Here is a 12,681-nt window from a genome sequence, read left to right on the forward strand (position 1 = left end):
GACACTGCGCATTTGTGGACTAACATTATTAGTGGAATTACCCACGTTTCGGTGCTGGGCCTATTGTTGTTTTGTGTTTTCATCAGTGATACTGATGTAGGTACATCAGGCTTAATGTTGAAATTTGCAGATGAAACAAAGGTTGGCAGGGTTGTTAACGACAGTAAATACATTATGCTACTGCAACAGGATCTAGGTAAGTTGGGCAAATGGGCTGAGAAGTGGACTAATGATATTAGTGGAGATCCCCAGGGTTTGGGCTGGACCCATTTTTGTTTTGTGTATTCATCAATGATATTGATGAAGGTATATTAGGCTTAATGTCCAAGTTTGCAGATGATACAAAGGCTGGCAGGGTTGATAATAAGAGTAATGACAGTATGCTGCTGCAACAGTATCTGGAAACGTTGGGCAGATGGGTTGAGAAGTGGCAACTGAAGTTTAATATTGACAAATGCAAATTACTGCATATGAATGTGCCGCGTAATGGCCTTCAGCTGGCATTGTGCCGTAAAACCTACAACAACATCAGCATATGGGTAGCAGTAACCCATGAGAAACGTACCAAGCTCATGGTAATACACTCAGAGAAGCAGAGAATGATAAAGACTTGGGGGTAATTGTGCAGTCAGATATGAAGTTCACTGAGCAGTGCAGATGGGCTGCCACAGCAGGTCATGGAGTCTTGTCAATGATATATAGGAATTTTGCCAGCAGGAACAAGGAGGTGATTATCCCGTTGTACAAGCAAAGGTTGGGCCACACCTTGAGTACTGTATACAGGTCGGGAGGCCTCATTTTAGGAAGGATGTAGAGTTGCTAGAAATGGTACAAAGAAGAGCAACAAGATTGATGAGGGGAAGAAAGGGGTGCTCCTACAAAGAAAGGCTTTAAGTCTGCAAAATGTAGTGCCCAGAGACTAGGCACCTATGAGTTGATCTGATTGAGGTGTATAAGGCCTTGAACGGGTTGAGAAAGATCAATGCTGATGGGATTCTTCCTCTTGCTCAGATTACGAACCTGAGGGGTTATAGATTCAAACTGAGGAAAGACAGTTGTGGACAGATGTGCAGAAATTTGCCTTTAGCCAGCGGGTAGTTGATTGCTGGAACAGATCCCCAGGATCTCCATCTGTTGTTGTGGAAGTTGACAGCTTAAATAAATTTAAGACTGTGCTAGACAGGCATTCGGAGTGAATGGATGTATAAAATGGGAGAGTTTTTTTTGGCTGATGCCACATAAGCTTGCTTTCTTGCATTGTATTGGTCAACTAATGCTAATGCTAAAATAAAGTGTGACTAAATAGTAAAATCTTTATTTAATGAATTGTTGGAGGTTATGCCTGTATACTAAATATGAACATCTTTAATTCTAAAAAATACATATATTCACCAAAGCTGTAATGTTTTGAAAAAGTGTTGTATTTCAAAAAAAAAAAAAAAAACCCCTAAAATGTTGCAATAGTGAGTTTCGCGATGGTGGAACTGAGTGTAACCCCGAGTTTGGTAGTAGTTGTTGGCGCATCGGCTTCAGTGGCCATAATGCACCTCCCAAGGTTTTTGCAGTACTTTGATCCAACCCCAAGGTGGAATTCAAACCTGTGACCTTTGGGTTGCTCGGTAGGGACTTTACCCACCCGGCTAGCCCGGTCGGCATGTAACCCCGAGTATAACCCCCACACGCAAGTCCTGAAATGTGGCACTTAGTATACAGAACGTGACCACCCAGGTGTGAAACAACGTAAACAGGGTTTGAGGTGTGGTACCCACACCACACAGACAAATGCTGCCTGTGTTACCAGGTGGTAGATGACTCTGATCAACAGATGCACCACATTGCTTATTGGGTGCTTGAAGGGGTGGGACCTATGTTTAGTCTCCAGAGCAAAATTCCAGCAAACTCCCCACCACATCTATTCCACCGTGCAGTATGACTGATGTCTTTTGAGGTTATGATGAACATCATGGCAAGATCCAATCTTCCTTACATTTCAAGGGTACAGCTTTTAAACAGTGTTTGCAGGCTGGCTGCTAGATACTCCACTGGGCTAAACCTATTGGTAACTCTCTAGGAAGCTTCCGGATCAGCTAGTGTATAATTTAATATTCCACCAGATAGTAACTTGAGGAGTCCAAATAGTGTGTATGTGGAGGGACATTATTGAAGACACAATATATCAAGAAACTGAGTATATTCTTGCCATGTATGCCATATCCAAAAATTTCATTGCTTCATACAGTATATCCTCCCTATCTTTTCTTGCTACAGAATACATCATGAATTGTCAAACTAATAGAACAAACTTATCTACGAAAACATCTAAACTCCCAAACTTTTCCTCGTTCATTTCATAAATTTAAATGGTTGGTCTCAATACCGATCTCAATGACGTCTATTTCCACTTACAGTCTGCCAACCCCATGTACGTTTTCTGACAGAATCACAATTATCGGTTTGATTTGACGACTGCTAACCTCAGTTCATCTCAGTTGTCTGAATTATTCACTGTATGATTCCTTTCACTTCAAAGGTAGTACTTGCGCTTGTGTCCACTCTGACATTCTCTGTCAGAGACTTAGAAATTTGGAATGTCCTCTTTTCAATCTTCTCTGGCTTGAAATCTCTCTAGCACATTGTCAAATTCATCTGTTGCTTCTATTGTTCTCCCAACTCCACTCTCATTTGGATCTCTTCCTCTCTTTGAAATATGACTTTCTCCAGTCCAACTTTCCTAAATATCAGAGAGGTAAATTTCCTTGGTGATTTTAATGTTCACAACTACAGCTGGCTTCCGTTTTCTAGTCACAAAGACGCAGCTGGTCGAGATGCTGAGGCTTTTGAAATTATTAACAACCTTGCACAGATTGTTCATTTACCTATCAGAATATCAGACAATCTTAACTATACAGCCAACATGCTTGATCTTTTTCTCACAAACAACCCTTTTAAGTACGTGGTCCTCTAGACACCTCAGATCACAACTTGGTAATGGTCTCTTCTCAAATGAAGCCTTTCACTAGTGGCTATTCGCAGCCTCGTGTTGTTTGGCATTACAAGAATGCAAAATGGGAATGATCTGCGAGATTTCCTTTTTTTTTTTCCTTGGTCGGATTACTCTATCAAATTTCTCATATCAACGTTTGCTCAAATCATGTCAGTGAAATTATTCTTGTAGGGATAAAAATTCTTTATTCCACACTCCACCTTAAAATCTTATCCTTTATCTAAACCTTGGTTTTCCAATAAATGTGCTAGGGCTATTCAAGAGAACAGCCCTAGAATAGAATGTTGCATATCATAACTGGCTTGTATCCAAATCTCCAAGTTGACTTTCTGCCTAGATCAAAGCACACAACAATTGTAAAGCAGTTATTAATCAGTCCAAACTAGATTTTGAACGGGCTAAGAGTAGGAAACCTGCTTCTTGTCAAATGATTGATGAGTATTCCGGTCTCTTGCCAAAGCTATTGGCCATAACTTTTGCCCATCTCTATTCCCAATTCTGTCAAATCAGATGGTTCTACTGCCACTTCAGCAAAAGATAAAGCTAACCTGGTAGCATCCTACTTTTCTTCTAACTCATGTATTGATGATCTTGGTAAACCACCTCCTATTTCCAGTACATTCCATTTAATGCCTCCTGTGGTGTTCTGTCAAAAGGATCCCAGATGTATTCTGAACAATCTTGATGCTAAGAAAGCTCCACATCCTGATGTTATTTCTCTACTTGTTCTCAAAACCTGTGCTCCTGAACTTACTCCTGTTCTGTGTTGCATTTTTCACTTTCTTATTCCAAAGGTGTTTTTCCTTCTGCTTAGAAATTTGCTCATATCCAGCCAGTTCCTAAAAGGTGTGACAAATCCCTCCAATCCAATTATCGTTCCTTCTCTAATATCCACTACCAATTCCTTAAATGCTGATCTACAGGTAATTCTCAAGTGAGGTAAAGATAACTTAGTTGATTTCTATCCTTCTAAAACTCAGTCCTAACTTATATCTCACAAAAAGGATTCTTCTGCTCCTATGTTTAGCTTCAATGACACTGATTTGTAAGTAAGATCATATATCTCTAATGGGGATTACCCTGCCTTCTAATTTTTCTCTCTCTTGGCATAAGCACATTACAAATATCGCTTCCTCTGCATCTAAAAAATCTGGGTTTTCGCTTTCACTCTCTGCATTACTTTTCTTCCGAATATCTGTTCACTTTGTAAAAATCACAAATGTGCCCTACTGTGGAATACTGTTCTCACATCCTGGTCGGTGCCCCTAAAAACCTCTCTCAGGATTCTAAATTCCATTCAAAAGAGGGCGGTTAGGTTATTTAATGACTCATCTCTAACAAAGTCTCTCCACTCTGTCTCACAGACATTCTGCTTCCTCTGCATACCTTTTCTATAGATACTTCCACCACCACTTTTCTGAATTGGCTTCTACAATTCCCACTCTCTCTTTCTTCCAAACCAGTCCGAACACTTGCCGTAACCAGTCAACATCCTTTTACTGTCCAACTTCTGGATTGCTGGTTGGATGGAGAGCTCTTGCCCAGTTTTTCATTCTTGGAATATGTAAGATCATTGAATGATAGCATGTATGGCAGTTTATGCTCTTTTGCAGCTCTCTGTGAAACTAATAGAACTAATATTATAAATCATATTGATACAAGATCTCAATTGCATCCAAACTGTCAGATGTGGTTGAGAGCTTGCAAAAGTATGATTTATAACATTTTTTTTCTTTTGTAACACTTTTCCAGATATATATATATATATATATATATATATATATATATATATATATATATATATAAAAGTTATGTCTACTATTATTATCCTGAGTACACAAATCATAAATAAAAGTAGATACATGAGTTTGAGTATACAAGTAAAATAGGTCTAAATGTGATCACGTGTATATGTTTTTGGGTGCATGAGTGTCTGCTGTGCTATACTGTGTGTACATGTGTGTGTGTGTGTGTGTGTGTGTGTGAGAGAGAGAGAGAGAGAGAGAGAGAGAGAGAGAGAGAGAGAGAGAGAGAGAGAGAGAGAGAGAGAGAGAGAGAGAGCGAGAGAGAGAGCGAGAGAGCAAGAGAGAGTTAGTATATATGTGAGTGAATGTAGGTATGCATGTTATGGATGTATATGTTAATGTGTGTCACGTGCTGAGTGGAAAATGAACCCACTTAACCTGAAAAAAAAAAAAAAAATGTGCACAGCACTAAGTATTATATGATCTATCTAATACCTCTCATTCTTCAGGTTTTCAATGACACAAGTTCAATTTCACCTCAAAGAAAATATCAATGCAGATGAAAAAGGAAAACAACAACAACCAAAACTGAAGCCTACATAACCAGAATAAGAAAAATAGCCAGTCATTTGACTAGTTCTGACACAAAAGGATTTGGCTAGAACTAATATGAAACTACATGATTATACAGTATGTTGCAAGCTTTTATGAGTTTGAAAGTTCATATGCCAATCAAAAAGTAACTTCTGACCTAGAGTTAAAAATAAAAAATAAATAATAATGAACTGGGCCAACAGGCATAAAAGCTGGGCTAAAGAAGATTGGCGAAATGTTCTCGTTTCTGATGAAAGCCATTTTGCAAGGAATGATACATTTAGGGCCAGATGTAGAAAGTGTATCTGCTGAGCACAGGCAGCATACTAAATAGCCTATCAAAAATGTTTTTGGGGTTGTTTTTCATATAAAGGTACTGGATTCCTTGTACCTAAAGATGGGATGATGAATAGTAACAAATACACATTTTTAACAAGAAAAGTGTCAGAATTAAATAACCTAGATACAACTAGGAATTCCATATTTCAGCATGACCCTGCTTGCAAAAACTCATACAATATTTTCATCCGTAAAAACACATACTTTTTGAGGAAGCAATACAAAGTGCTTGAAATTGTCTGGAAACTCCCCTGACCTCAATCCCATTGAAAATCTATGGAATATCTGTAAGGAGAGGCTTAAAAAAAAAAACACTGACTATACAACAAAAGAGAAGGTGAGTTATACCATGATAAAAGTGGTTCCATGATTCAAAAAGAAACAAAACTTGCAAAAAACTGATTGATTCCATGCCAAAAGTAATAAAAATGGTTAAAAGGACTAAAGGAGATCATATCAAATATTAAAATGTATATATATAGTAAACCCTCGATTTAACGGACTAATAGGGGAGAAGGGGGTGTCTGTTAATGCTGAAAGTCTGTTAAATCGATTGTAACCTTGGGCATTTTTTATTGTTCTTAATGTAAAAGAAAAGATTTAATTCAATACACAGTACTGTACAATGGCCTTTGATTTACGGATATCAGAAACTGTTTGTTTTTTTACGCCGTAAATTTCACAAACACTTGCTATTGAGATAATTACGGTGCCACATTTAAGTTCACACGCTTTCTTTTAACTCCTCTATTACTTGATGCCATTTTAAATTGTAAGGATTGCAAAATTATTTAATAAATAAAGTCACAATTCAGAAATCACAGAAACACTCCGTATACAACCTGACTGCACAATAGCTTGAGGCAGACTGAGACCGAAACAAAGTGAGTTGGCAGACCTGCAGTTTAGTATCCCGAGTCACGTTCAGCTCGCAAGTCACTGCCTGCTCTTATCTGTAATCTGGGAAAACAGCTATTTGAACACATTTTCAGAAAGAATAAAAAACAATTTCCTGAATTTGATTATAAAAATAAAAGTAGCCAATTATAAAAACAATAATGGAAATAGGTAATTATTATCGTAGATTTCTATTATCGTAGATTTTCTACGATAATAATCATAGATTATTATCGTCAGATTTCTGGAGATCACAACCATAAAACAATAAAAACAATTAGCAATCACCTGTTTATTGGGCTTTTGTGTTAGTGAAATCTATCATAAACTGATAGTAAATTCGATCTTTTGAATTTGTGATAATACAGACAGCTGGAATTCTGTGGGTTATTATGGTAAAATGTGTTTACAATTCAATGGAATCTTCAATCATATAAAAATAATAATTTTCAGAATCTTCTCTTCATTCCTATTTTTAAAGCTTTGTAATTTGTTACTCTGTTCTCACTTGCGCGTATCGTGTTACTTGCAATTTGTGTGTGTGCCATGTTTTTTGTTATTGATTGCTTATCTTCTTACTGTTTTAAATTTTAACCTCCACCCACAAATGTCAGTGAACAGAAATGTCAACTAGTTAGTATGTACATATTACAGCAAGTATTAATTATTCCAATTATCACGTATATTCTTTCGATTTTCACTTATCATTTAATTTTTTAATTGGTAAGGTAATAAAGGGTAAATTTGTGCTTAATATATCTTTACTTTTATAGCCTGTGGATAATATTCCTCCTATTTTCACTAATTAGAATCGCTGTTTAATAAAATTAAAATTCAATTCACAAGCGTGATCACAATGACCGGCGCTTACTACACATTGTATAGTGAACAGTATTTTACTATGGTGACTCCAACGTAACGTGATTTGATTGTACAGTGAACCAATTGTAAAGCGAGGGTCCATTGTATTTTTAACTATTTATGTGAAACTTCGGATAATTGGGGCAGCTGCTTAATAGGGCCAAAATGCACTAGTCCCGATGTGTCCCAAATAACCGGAATCGACTGTATATATATATATACACACAGTGTACCGGCAATGAGTACCAGCACCTATTTTGTAAAAAAATAGGGGCCGGTACTCATTCTTTGCTATCAGGAAAAATTGAAAATTAAAAGGATATGAAAAGAACTCTAAAAATTTTTTTTCCCTGATATTGTTACTTTAGCAATAATGTTTCTGATATAAGAACAACAAATTTACTACATTAATACAGTTTATTAAGCATAAATTTATTATTCAAGTACTGTATATAAAAAAATAAGTAAAATATAAGTAAAATAAGTAAATAACTCTGTCAAATGCTGAGTGCAGGACACTCGGGATGAAGGGTCCGCAGTCAAGAATGGTTGTTAGTGTAGTATCTCAAATAGAGAGCTTTATGGTAACTGAAAAAAGTTTCTAGTACCCTGGCTTGGCCTAAAACTGAGGAACCAACGAAAACATTGTCTATTTGAGTCTTTCGAGTTGTTGTTGTGAATGTGGGGAGAAGCGACTCTGACTTCTTCCTGGAGAAGCGATTAAAGTCTTGGGGGAAGAAGCGACTGGCAGGTGAGGGCTGTGCAAGACTGTGCAGATGCCTCCCCACCACAGCCTCCTCAACACTGGCTCTCTAAGTACCTCCTTGCCAGGACAACTCCAGCTTTGAAAATTGTTAAATGATACTTCTCGTCACAAAATTTATAAATGACCTTTATAGAATTATTAACTACCTATTTAGCAACCTTCTGTCACCAAAAGGAGAGTTACTTATTACAAAGAAGCACGCTATTGTAGTGCAATACAAAAATTGTTTTTTTTTTTAATTTTAACACAAAAAGTAAACAATAGATTTCAATCGGAATAGTTTTCTCTTGATAAGCATCGAATAATGCATAGCTAATATGATTTTTAAATTAAAAATTTAAAATCACATTAGCTATAGTGACGGAAATAGAGGGGGGAACACAAATTACTCACATTTTCCTGTCTGGCACAGCCACTTTTAATTTTAAAAATATATTTTAAACCTACTAGTTGAGTGCTTTCCAACGGTGTATAATAAGCTATAGGTTGTCAACAACATTTTTGTCCCCCGACATTTTACCTCCCCCCATTTCTCAGACAAATTTTTGTCAACAACGATCAATATGGTGTTATGGTGGCCCACATTTGTGATGTACAATCCATGCAAAATTTTGAGTCAATAGGTTGAGTGGTTCCAGATATATAATGCTGTGACAAACGGGCCGACCAGGCTAGCTGGGTGGGTAAAGTGCCTGCCTGGCAACCCAAAGGTTGTGGGAGCAGAGTAGAAAATTCAAAAACTTTGGGATGTGCAATATGGCCACAGAAGTCGATGCACCAACAACTAAATTAGAAAAAAAAAAAAAAAAAAAAAAATGACAAATGGACAGACAGACAACCGAGTGACATTATAAGGGTCTTTCGTTAGACTACGAAGCCTAAAAATAACAAGTAAAAATAATTTCATAATAAAGCTTTTGTAGCATATTCTAAATTTTTATTAAGTTTTCATCCAACACCCTATGCCGACTTCTTTTCTTCCTCTTTGTGCATCTTTTGCTGAATGACGTTTCTAAAGCAGCCACGAATCGACATATTTGCTTGATCGAGGCGGGTCAGCGGTGGACCACAGTTTTAAAAAACTAGTGAAAAAACTGTTTTTATCATCAACAAAGCTCTGGTTCGGCTGATGATGAGATTCATTTGTGAAAATCCTCGTTCACATTCACTCGATGAAATTGGTATCGTACTCAGTGCGTCCATCAATGCTTCAATTCTTCCGAAACAATCTTTTCAATTAGGTATTCCCGAAATCCACGAATTATATCGGTTCATTTAAGTGTAACCTAATTGACAATTTTCTAACTTCATTTTCACCAAACGGTGACAATTCATGTTTAGAAGGTTTAATACCTTAATTGTCCCCATTTTCCTTCTTTCGTCATCGATATTGTCACTAGTTCTTAAATTTAAATTTTTTTTTTTTTTTTAATTGTCCAAAATGTCGTTATCACTCGGATATTCAGCTACTGTGACCATGTAAACAGGGAGAGAGAAAATATTTTTATAACTTTAATAAAATCTAAAAAAATAAGATATATCTAAAACATATATATTAAATATTTTTATATTTAAATAAAATTTTATATTTAAATAAATTCTAAAAAATAAGAGTAGGAGTGTGTTATAGGCCTAATGACTCGAATGAGTACAATGAACAATTGTACAGAGAAATAGAGTGGGCTAGTAAATCAGAATGTCTTATAATGGGGGATTTTAACTTCCCAGATATAGACTAGAACTTATGGGTTGGTCACTCACACACTGGTAAGACTCTTTCATGGATTTATTGGATGATTGTTTTCTGCAGCAGCATGTTCGAGAGGCAACCAGAGAAGATAATAAATACTCTTGATCTGGTTATTAGCCGTGATCATTCGTGTATTAAGAATTTGCAGATAAAGGAACCATTAGGTGGCAGTGATCACAGTGTACTGATGTGGGATTTACTTAAAGATATAATTACAATCAGGGGTAAAGGAAGGGGTTTTTGCTTCCGTAAAGGTGACTATAGTGGTCTCAGACAGTTTTTAAATTCTGTACAGTGGGACCAACTGATGATGTTACCAATAGCAAATTCTAAGTGTGGGAAGCATTCAAGGAATTAATAGTGGAAGCTACTAAACATTTCATACCTATTAAGAAATATTGTTCAACATTTCAAAATATGGTTTAGGCCTAAATGGTTGCCAAATGAACTAATGAGATTCGTGGCAGAGAAGAAAAATGCATGGCTTGCATATAAATTATCAGGCGACACAGAAGCCTATGATATATATAAGCTAGCTGTAATCAAGTCACAAAGGAGGTTAGACAGGCAAAGGCAGATTACAAGAAATCTTTGGCAAAGGATGCTAAGAAAAACAGCAAGGATTTCTTTACTTATATAAACTCTAAAAGGAAGGGGATGAATCTGATTGGTCCACTTGACATCGATGGTTCAACTGTTGATGATCCTGCTCAGACAGCAAACAAACTGAATGAGTATTTTGCATCTACATTCACACATGAGGAGTTATTAAGGTTTGAAAATGGAAGAAGGTTATCAAATTGTAGCAGGATGCTTAATGATTTTGTAATAACTGAGAACAAAGTGGAGCAAAAATTGTTGAAGTTAAACATAAGAAAGGCACCTGGGGTGGATGGGCTCTAACCAGTTATATTAAAGGAGGCGGCAAAGGAAGTAAGCAAACCCTCAGCCATAATTATGAGAGCATCCTTGGACTCAGGGGAGGTCCCCACGGACTGGGGATGTGCAAATGTATCCCCAATTCACAAAGGGGGATCGAAGGGTGACGTGAGTACTTACAGACCAGTTAGTTTAACATCTGTTCCATGTAAAATAATGGAGTCACTGGTTAAAGATGCATTGCAGGATCATCTAGACAAGATGATCCTGCAATGATTCCAGATCAGCAAAAATTCAGCCACAGCATGGGTTTGTTAAGGGAAAGTCTTGTCTGACAAATCTGATTGGTTATTATGATGTGGTTACAAAGGAACTGGATGCAAAAAATAATTTTGATATCATATACTTGGATTTCAGGAAAGCTTTTGACACTTGTGTCAAAAGCTTTCCTGAAATCTGGAAAACTGTACAAATTGGAGCAAAATGGTATTAAGGGTAAGTTCCTATAATGGATAAAAGGATGGTTGAGTGGGAGAAGACAGAGGGTGGTAATCAATGGGTGCTGCTCTTCGTGGACTAATGTTATTAGCGGAGCCCCACAGGGTTCAGTGTTGGGTCCTCTCTTGTTTTGCATATTTATCAATGATATTGATGAAGGTATATCAGGCTTAGTATGGAAGTTTGCAGATGATACAAAGGTTGGCAGGATTGTTAATAACAGTAATGGCAGTGTGTTACTGCAACAGGATCTAGAAAATTTGGACAGATGGGCTGAGAAGTGGCAACTGAAGTTTAACATTGAAAAATGCACAAAGTACTGCATATGGGTAGAAGTAACCCCGGAGAAATGAGAAATGTACCAACTGTGTGTTACTACACTTAAGGAGGTGGGGTGTTGTCAATGATATACAGGATTTTGTTAGCAGGGAAAAGGAGGTGATTATCTCTCTGTATAAGGTAATGGTCAGGCCACGCCTTGAGTACTGTGTGCAGGTCTGGATGACTCATTTTAGGAAGGATGTAGATTTGCTTGAGTGTGTACAGAGAAGGGCAACAAGATTGGTGAGGGGAATGAAGGGATCCTCTTACCAGGAGAGGCTTAAGTTCTGCAAACTGCAGCAGTTGGAGACCAGGCACATGCGAGGTGATCTGATTGAGGTGTATAAGGCCTTGAATGGGTTGAGCACGCTGAATTCTGATGGGATTCTTCCACTTGTTCAGATTATGAACCTAAGGGGGGCCTAAATTGAAATTGAGGAAGGACTGATGTAGAATACATGTGTGGAAATTTGCCTTTAGCCAGCTGGTGGTTAACTGTTGGAACAAACTTCCATCTGTCATTGTGGAAGTTGATAGGTTAAATAAATTTAAGGAGGAACTGGACAAATATTTAGAAGGGATTGTTTTGTAATTTTTTTTTTTTTTTTTTTTGGGTGATGCTGCATAAGCTCATACACTTGCTTTATCGTATCACATGCCACTACTACTACATTTTTTTTTTTTTTTTCTTTCTTTGTACTTGAATTATGAAATAAATGTATCTTTTTGAAAAAATACCTCTTGGTTCACACTAATTTGCAAGTGTAGTAATGCCTAATAGTGTCACAGAGACTCAGCCAACTCCTCTGGGTAGTATGGACACACTTCAAACCATGCTTAAATTAATTTACACACACACACGGCATAGTATTTTTAGACCTCTAATATGGCGATATACACAGGGTTATTAAAAATACCACCAATGTGAAGGATCCATCAGAGAGAATGATGGATCATTCTCTTTGAACAACCAGATCTTGCCAAAATGCTCTAGTCTCACAAAAATATCACTAGAATTATTAGAAAA

The 12,681-nt window shown here is 37.0% G+C and overlaps 1 protein-coding gene across 1 annotated transcript in view; it reads right to left on the bottom strand.

The window, feature by feature from the left end:
• The window catches only part of LOC150089156 (PHD finger protein rhinoceros-like), a 327,976-nt gene that overhangs the window by 149,005 nt on the left and 166,290 nt on the right, over nt 1-12,681 (bottom strand). The window lies entirely within an intron of this gene.

This window comes from Mastigoproctus giganteus, chromosome 2 (assembly GCF_048544385.1).
Source record: "Mastigoproctus giganteus isolate SK-2022 chromosome 2, ASM4854438v1, whole genome shotgun sequence".
Taxonomy (NCBI): domain Eukaryota; kingdom Metazoa; phylum Arthropoda; class Arachnida; order Uropygi; family Thelyphonidae; genus Mastigoproctus; species Mastigoproctus giganteus.